The sequence below is a fragment of the Mytilus trossulus genome, chromosome 2, assembly GCF_036588685.1.
Source record: "Mytilus trossulus isolate FHL-02 chromosome 2, PNRI_Mtr1.1.1.hap1, whole genome shotgun sequence".
NCBI lineage: Eukaryota > Metazoa > Mollusca > Bivalvia > Mytilida > Mytilidae > Mytilus > Mytilus trossulus.
In genome coordinates, this window is record NC_086374.1 from 58,232,382 (window position 1) to 58,241,775 (window position 9,394).

Consider the following 9,394-nt stretch of genomic DNA (forward strand, 5'->3'; position numbering starts at 1 on the left):
TTTGATTATTTGACTCGGAAAGATGAAAAAACGTGCCGCGGTCGTGACACTTCTCAGTAAATAAATGTAAATTGAAATGACACACGGAATGGTAACGTATTTTCCTTTATAGGGTTGATACCTCCCGATATTATGAACATAAAATGCCTATTGATACAAAAACTCGCCAGGTAAAACGGCATTGTGTCAATTCAACAGGCCCAAAACTGACGACCGGCCAAAGGGAGATAACTCGAATGAAAAGTCGTTGAAGTGACGGCTGATCAGAAACAAGAGAAAATAAACATTTCGCTCAATTTTAGTAAGTGAAAGAGTGATTCTGGGGTAAAATATCAAATAATCTATCAGTATGCGATAGCAAAATGTGTAAATATGAAAAATACCTTGGATATTACAATTAATCATTGGAATGAGGGCACCTGTCAGGTATCAGGACCCAAATAGTGGGAAACAGTATAATAGAATGTATGTCTGCTTTGGTAAATCACTATGTAATTACATATTGCATACAAATATCTGATTATCATCTAGAAATCGGGGAAAATTGCAAAAATTATTACATATTCAGTTAAAAAAAAATACATTACTACAGCTTCAGTAGCAATATTTAAAAAAAGGTTTTCTGTATGGTTATTTTTTTTTATATAAAGTGAGGGGTTTTGGACCAGTTAATTATTAGAAAAAAGTACTTACCCAAAGCTTTGGTGTAAAAATTCCATCATTAAAGAGGGGAATGTTTCAGCATATTCCCTGATTGCATGTATGTAACCTCTATCTCTATTTTGTCATATACTTTGATAATTATTTTATGGCATACTTTTAGAAGAATCATAAATTATAATAATTCTTGAATACACATGAATTCTTCATTTTGATTCAGCATTCAGTGATGCAGAAACATATTTGTTTCTAAGTAGATCTACATCTACAATGTCAGTTATATCTGTGAACTTATTAAATGTTTATTTCCATTCTAAATATGTTTATCTTATGCAAGTAAGTATTTATGTGAGGCCTAGTAATGATGAACACTGAAATATAACAACTTCTAGTCACTGGCATAGGATAAAATACCTCTGACAATTTTGATGAAAAATTGAATTCATCAAAGTACTCTATAAGAAGGCTTTACCAAAAAAATCAGTTCTATATGTTTGAAAGTAGCAATATTACAAAGTAATAAAAATTGAAAAAAATAACAAATGATAAAACCAAATCAGGGATTCATTTCATTTTCTATTGAGAGACTGATTAAAAAAGTAAAATATATTCCTGAAGAAATTGATGTCATAAGAATATTGCATTTCATATAGAACTTTGTTCTCTACAGTGCAGTGGCGGATCTAGAAATTTTCATAAGCGGGGGCCCACTGATTGACCTAAGAGGTGGCCGATCCAGTCACGCTTCAGTGATTCCCAATTTTTTTCTCCAAAAAAGCGGCCCCCCCCTAAAATCCGCCTCTACAGTGGTTTTTCATTTTAACTATATATTTAGATTTGGCCTGATAGTGACACTGTCATGTGTTTTGTTGTGAGCTGTCTCATTTTAGAAAAGGGGTTAAATTGTAAAATATAAATTCTTAAAGTAGTAGTTTTTTTTTAAATCTTTTAGAACTTAATAGGGCATAGGAGATATTATATAAATCTATCAAGCATAAAATATGGATACATATACAGTTCTCTTGTTTTACTTTTAAGATAAAAGTAACTTTTATATTTTTCTAGAATAAAGTAAAACTGAAAATAGCTTTCTCACTAATTACATGTATATGTAATTAGTGGGATAATAATGCATGTACTTAAATTAGAAAAAAACACTCGCAACATTCAACAGCTAGAGCCATGGGGTGTCAAAAATAATTATATAATGCATATGATTTTTTTTTTATATATTATTCATATATAAAATATAGTATTATATCAGGAACATATATATTGATATACTGTTCTCAAATAATATATACATTGTACCATCAGAAACATATGATATATAACTGTTTCTGGTAACATTATATATATATACTGAAATATGTGTAATAATGAAGAATTAAAAAAAATACCATGTTGACCTGATATATAAATCCTCAATCATCAAATGCAGGTACATGCAGCTTTAACAATTGTAAAAAAGAATGAACTGAACTAATTATTCATTATAAAAGAGATATACATGTAATTTACCAATAGGTAAACTGGATGCAGATTGAACAATCATCTATGGTAAAATTATTGAATGACTGCTAGAACCTAGAAGATGAATAGGGAACAAGCACAAGCAATATTATATTATGAAGTGCAGATATTATCTTCATTCATTTGAAATTACATCTAAAAGCTATAAAATAAGGATCTGACTCTGTTCAAACTGTTTTCCTCTGTTATTTATCTGATATATCTGATCTCAGAATGTTTAGGCCGTTTTTAGTTTTACGAACCCTCCTACCCTAATTTTTGCCAAATAGGAAAAAAATAAAGTTAAAAATGTTTATTTTTATTTATTTTTTCTCCTCCGACCTAGTGTTTTTCATGCAAAAAAAAAATAATTTTAGTTCATAACTGCATGAAAGAATCTAAATTTATGCTCTTGGTGATTTAGTAAGTTGTTGCACATTGATTTTCAATTCAAACCTTGTGAAGAAAAAAAAAAGAAAAAAAAAGTAGTTGTTACACTAGAAGAAAATCTCCTGGTGAAATAAAAAAAAAAAATTTATTGACGGTTGGTATTAAAAAAAAAATCAGCAGCAGCAGCAGTTTTTTTTTTTTTTTTTCGTCCTCCTACCCATTGGTTTTGTCAAAAAATTTCGTAAAACTAAAAATATAATAACTATGGCCTTACACTGAACATGCAATTTTTTTCACTGATTTAGGACAAAACTTGACAAGCCCTTGAAGTGTCACAATAAATTACACCTGGACTTCCCAAAAAATAATGCACTGCTAAAGGGATGTAATTGGGAGGTTTGTGTACATTTTGTTACATGTGTAATGTGCAGAATTCATAATATTTGTGTGATTTATAAGAAAGTCAAACAAATTTTGTACATTTTTAATATTTATTTTGTACTGGGGCATAAAAAGTGAAATAAATTACACAAAAAATAACAGATTTTGTTCATTTCAAAGGACATGTTGATTGTCTTTTCATTAGTGGCAAGTTTGTCGTATTTCGGAGCTGTTTTAGTCAAGAGCAGAGCAGTTTCAACAAAAAAAAGAAGGGAGTCCCAGCAGGGCCTTACCAATTTGTGATGTGGACTGAAATTGTGCTCGTGTGTAAACAACGAAGAGTAACGGCATGTGACTACCCCAGTTCTGTTCTCCATGCTCCAGTTTATCAATATAAACTTCTCATATTTATTTTTCCTAAGTAAAACGGGTTTGTGTCAATTCGTCCCGAGTTGAATATTTATCAATGACAGTCGATGTTGAAAAATGGCGGTTCCGAAGGCTGAAAATAAATTACTTGAATTTCCGATTCAACGATGAAATTATTTGACTTCTCATATCTTTTAAATACTTGTTAAACTTCTCATATCATGCATACCGCTCGTGTTACGTTCAGTTTCTTATAATTTAACAAAACAATGATTTTCTACCGGGTCGTCTTCCGCGGGGAATTATTGTTCTACGCAGCGACATCTGCCGACGACGTTCTCTTAAATTATCTCCACTTGATTCTCGAATAATAAATCCGGGTTTTTAACGGACAAATCAGGGATTTGCTGTCCGGCTGTTTGAACTGTTGAACTGTTGAAATGTCAGTGCGAGTGCAAAAATAACGTTTGTAAACAATGAATGACGTCATGTGTAAATCCAATCACATAAACGTTTTACAATAGGCAATAATTGTATGTTTCATATTGACGCGCTTTTGTGATAACGATAATAACATCAACGGCAAAATTTGAGACAAAATGCAGTAGATCGGCTAGCCGGGAAGGATAGGATACAGAAATACAGCAGAGAAAATATCGGTTTACCAGCCACTTGCAGAAATTCTTAAAGTTACAGAAAGAGACGATTGTTACGACAAGTCAGAGATGGCGGATCCTTTTCGAATCATCTACAGATTGCTATTGTTCATGTATGTTTTACAAGTCAAATGTATGTCTTCTTCCATCACAAGTTTTATTCCGTGAGCATCCTGTCAGATCATATATTTTGCCGTAATCAACATTCTGTATACTGTGTCAACAGAATACAGAATGTTGATTCTGTATTCTGTTGACACAACATTCTATATTCTGTTGACATATATACAAAAACAATGTCTTTCCCTTCAAGAATCTAGTTCAAATTTATGTGGTTCATAAGGGAACAGAACATTTGATTAACATATATATATATATATATATATATATTTTATAAAAAAAAAGATGCCGTATTATTGCCAACGACACAACAATAACAGCAACAACATATATTTTATTTGCCAATCATGGCACCCAAAATGAGCGGAATAATCACAACTCTCCACAACAGATCAGATGACCAGAAGTTAACAAATATAGGTCACCATACGGCCATCAATAATGAGCAAAGCCATATCGCATAGTCAGCCAAAAAAGGCACCAAAATGACAAATGTCAAGGAATTCAAACAAGAAAACTAACGTTCTTATTCATGTACAAAAATGAACGAACAATGAATATATGTAACACACCAACAAACAACAACCACTGAATTACAGGCTCCTGACTTCGGACAGGAACATATACAGAATGTGGTGAGGTTAAACATGCTAGGGTCTTCCCCCTAAACCTGGAACAGAGTTGTAACAGTACTACATAACAACAAACTATAAAAATCAGTTGAAAAAGGCTTATTTAACTTTAAATAACAGATGAATGCAAATTGAAATACATCTCAGTAACAAAAACATAATGGACGTTACCGTTACTCAACAAAAAAAGTCACTAAACACAGATCTGAGAGTACTTGGAGTTACTGACAGCTAGTTCAAAGCCACTAACAACTAATAACAAAAATCATGTATCTAACTTCAAAGACTTGGTTCATAGTTTTTTTTATACTTCTGTTGATTATATTTAATCTTAGTTTTTTTCCTTCTGTAAAAAAGAGATTAAATAACAGACGCAATGTTCAACAAATTTGTTTAAAGATGGCAAATTTGTGTTACATTCGTTTAATGTATAATAATACACACAAACTAAAGAGACAGAAAGACAAAGTTTGCCTCCAACGACAAGCAAGAATAAACCAAGAAACAGAAAACAGAAAATTTTCCAATGTCCTATTTGGCTGGCTTTCATATTATTCCCATTGTTGTTATAAAGTAGACAGAAGCAATGAAGAATCGATAATAGTGTGGTGCCTGAATATGAAGAAAAGAGAATAACAGGCAAAATTAATAATAAAAAGTGAAAAATGATATATAGAATATTACAGAATACAGAAATGAAGAAACCACTTACAGACCAGACCCTTTTATAAGTTGCACATTTTTTTTTTTTTTTGCCTTTTAAATCTTTCTGTTCGGACACCATATTGGTCCGGCACCCCAATAGCCTGACGCCCTATTAGTCCGACGACCCATTGGACCGACACACGAATACTAGTAATCCGACACATAATTATTGAGCAATACTTTGTATGAATAATATTTATATTTTAAGAGGATAATCCCCATAGTTTAAAATTATCCTACTAAGATTCCTTAAAATAATAACATATTAGACTAGAGTACATGTATTAAAAATTTGCTTAATGTCCAGTGGCAAATATAACATGCATGTTCAAAACAATTGTTAAATAAGTACAATAGGTAAGTCCTGTAAAAGATGTCATCTGGGGTGAAAGAAGGTCAATGAAACTTGGACTGCCACTGGACAACGAAAGCATATTGAAGGTGGACAGGAATTTGCCCTGCTGCATATTCAGACAAAAGGCCACCGACTGCTTCTCAAAGAGTTGTTGCAATAGTTATTAACCTGCAGAGATCATGGCACTCTCTTTCTATACATGCTATATGAGGCATCCGATTAAAGGTGACCAATCTTACATTTTTTGAAAATTAAACATCCCGCACAATTTTACTACCAATGGTTTTACTGTATCACATAAACATTATCCGTTGTGATGACTGACTTGCACTTCTGGTGACATTTTCTTAGTATGAATGTGTTCACATATGGAACATATCTTGTCCTTATGTCCCACGTAAGTGTCACCAATAACTCCTGAACCACTTTACAGAATTTTGTAAATCATCGATACAATCTTTATCTCATGATGTATTTTTTCAAAGGACAATTTACAAAGTGTTACGTCCATAATTAAAACCATAACATGCATGTTGGGAAAAACAACTTCTTATAAATGCATGCAAAGTATTTGATGCAGCATGATCTATTGTTATAGGTATCTAAAAATGGATCCCACCAGAACACAAAGACTAAGTCTATGAGGAAAATAAAGTTTTAGATCAACGACTAAAAATTGTCATGAACAGATAAAATATGAGATAGAGATAGAACTGGTATGAAAGGTGACAGTAGAACATTGAAATAATTTGAAAGGTAGGTATATATATATAGTTTTACACTCAATTATGATTTTTTTAAAGTAAGTATTTGCAGTTATTCCTATAATTTTATTATATATTTTTTTAATATCATGAAATGTTTTAGTGTGTTCATATGACAACAAACCAACAACGAGCAAGTTCAAAAAAATAAAGAGTAGTAATACAATTCTTCAACAATTGAAAGATATCATTAAAGTTAACAAAGAAGTCTACGGGAAGTACATATCCGTACACACAACTTCTCATTTAAATGTTTCACAGATTGCATTGATATTGTGCTCGAATAATCAGATTATATTTATACATATGTGTTTTGTTGCCGATCCAAAGATATCAGAGTGTTACAGCAGGACATAGTTGAACTTAGGAACCTAAAGGAAATATAAACAAAGATCTCCTTCTCTGTAACCGAATAACAGATTTAAAAGATAGTAATTTATTATAATGAGAATTTCCACTGGTACTAATAATGAAAAAATTCACAAAAGAATACTTTTGTTTAATTTTTAAACTATTGCATATGTATAAAATGATAAAAAGTTGTAGGATTGTCACTGAGACAACTATCCACCAAATTTGAGACGATGTGAATGTGAACAATAATATACAACTGTACAGACTTCAACAATGAGAAAAGCCATACTGATTGTCGGCTACAAAAGACCATGACATAAACAATATATGAAACAATTTAATTCAGAAAAATTAACGACCTAATTTATAACAAAACAAATAAAAAATATTAAAAGTGCAGCCCGTATTGAAAACATGGACATTTGCCATGAACCGAGACTTGGGACGCTAAAATTCTTCTCCAAATCGTATAAGATCAGGCCCTGAAGTCATACAAAAATTTTCTCAGTGCCCGGAGAAAAAAAATCGTGGTCGAAAATTGAAATCCAGCATTTTGATTGGTTGATTTGTTGATTTTGGAGTTTGAGTATATAACTGACTCGAAAGTTTAATGACTTCAAGGACAGTTTTCAAGTAGGTAAATCAAACATTGTTCCATTTTTTTTTCTTTCATTTTTCTCCCTGTATAATATAAACCTTGTATAATTAACGTTATACCACCTTTAGCAATGCATGTACGTGACTGATTCACATTATGTCATGCTTGACCTATGTTTAATCTTATTATTGGACTTTAACAAAATGATAAATGTTATAATCCACTTTTTCCTTTCCAGAAACAAGTTGGCAAAGATATATATCACATGCATAGGAAGAGCAGTGGAAAATAACATTGAAGCAGAATTATGAAACAGTTATTTTAAAAAAAACATTAAATTGAGAGAGAGAAAAACACATTTTTTTACTTTTTAATGCTGTTCATTCTTAAGATTACTGTTTATTGTATTTCGATGGAAGTTATTGCAGTTGATAAGAAGATAGAACAAAAATTTGAGTTCTTCAGCTTGTTTTATTCAGTCAATAAAAATTAATTTTGAAAAGCAAACCATATATGTTCAAAAATCAAAAAGGTTAATTATGTACCAAATGGCCTCCGTCAGACATTAATCAGTCTGTTGGGAATCTTTCTTTAAATTTTTATGCTTATTTTACAAAATGTACCTTTGTTTGTATGTCTGTAACATTCAAATCAATCACTACAAACCAAGAGTTTCTGAAAGTCATCAGTCCTCATGTGAACATGCTATACTGAGTAATGTAGTTCTTACCCTTTCAACTCCCCGTTAACGGGATGCCTAAATATTTTAACACCAAATTTCATATATTGTTTTCGTAAAATACGCTTTGCAGTTTTATAGGAAAGAGTACAAGAGTTATGCATACATGTATCTAAGTTACTATTCACAATACACTCATTACAAGTGAATGAAATTGCAGCATGATTAATGTATACAAAAAAAAAGAAATCTGTCAATAAATGTATTTAACCATTAAAAATCTTACAATGTGCATATGATTGGAAATTTATTTATGAGAAGTTAGACTAAAAAAAGTGGTCGTATTCTGAATATTCGCTCAGCTCACAGTAAAAGGAGAAAAACATACACTGTTCAGTCTGAAGGTACCTGTTCATGTAGGGGGACATGTCTTATAGCAGATTCTCTCCTTGTGGTGAACTAGCATGTTAAAAAGGAGCTAAGTGTATTATTGGTCTAGTTCTGTACAAAATATGTTAATTACATTGTATTTATATCTGAGTATCATGTCCTGTTCCTGCACTTAGTTGCCACTGGATCACATAACATCAATCCATCCACCCATCTTCTCAAAAGTAATATATCGAGTTCCAATGAGTATTAAAAACATAAACCTTGTAGACCACACAAGATGCAATTCTGACAATAAATGTGACATAAAGCCAGAATATTTAAAAAAAAAGAAAGAGCTAAAGTAACTGTCGAAGAGCTGGATCTAAAGCTGAACCACTTCAGGACAACAAAAATCAGAGAAATAAAAAAAAACATAACGAAAACATTAACATGTCACGATATAGAAAAAGAATGGAAATGGGGTAAGTGTCAAAGAGAACAATTAACCCACCCCAAATATACAAAACAACTAGGCATCCCTATACAGATACAGTCTAATTTAAAACGTGTTATAATGAAACAGTACTGAAGAAATTAGTAACGAAACACTACTAACTAAATCAGTACTGAATCATTACTGACGAAATCAGTACTGTCAAAAACAGTACTGTCAACATCAGTACTGAAACAGTACTGACAAAATCAGTACTAAAACAGTACTGTCAAAATCAGTACTGAAACAGTACTGTCAAAATCAGTACTAAAACAGTACTGACAAAATCAGTACTAAAACAGTACTGTCAAAATCAGTACTGAAACAGTACTGACAAAATCAGTACTGAAACAG

General features: G+C 31.6%; 1 long non-coding RNA gene across 2 annotated transcripts; it reads left to right on the forward strand.

Annotated features, from left to right (window-relative positions):
* Positions 1 to 3,933: 3,933 nt before the first annotated feature.
* On the forward strand, positions 3,934 to 8,788 carry LOC134707634 (uncharacterized). 2 transcript variants are annotated; one of them, XR_010105741.1, is made up of 3 exons: positions 3,934 to 4,081; positions 6,379 to 6,536; positions 7,735 to 8,788. It is a non-coding gene; the product is annotated as an uncharacterized LOC134707634 (long non-coding RNA). The 2 variants fall into 2 exon arrangements; XR_010105742.1 differs by lacking the exon at positions 3,934 to 4,081 and adding an exon at positions 4,103 to 4,132.
* Positions 8,789 to 9,394: the final 606 nt, after the last annotated feature.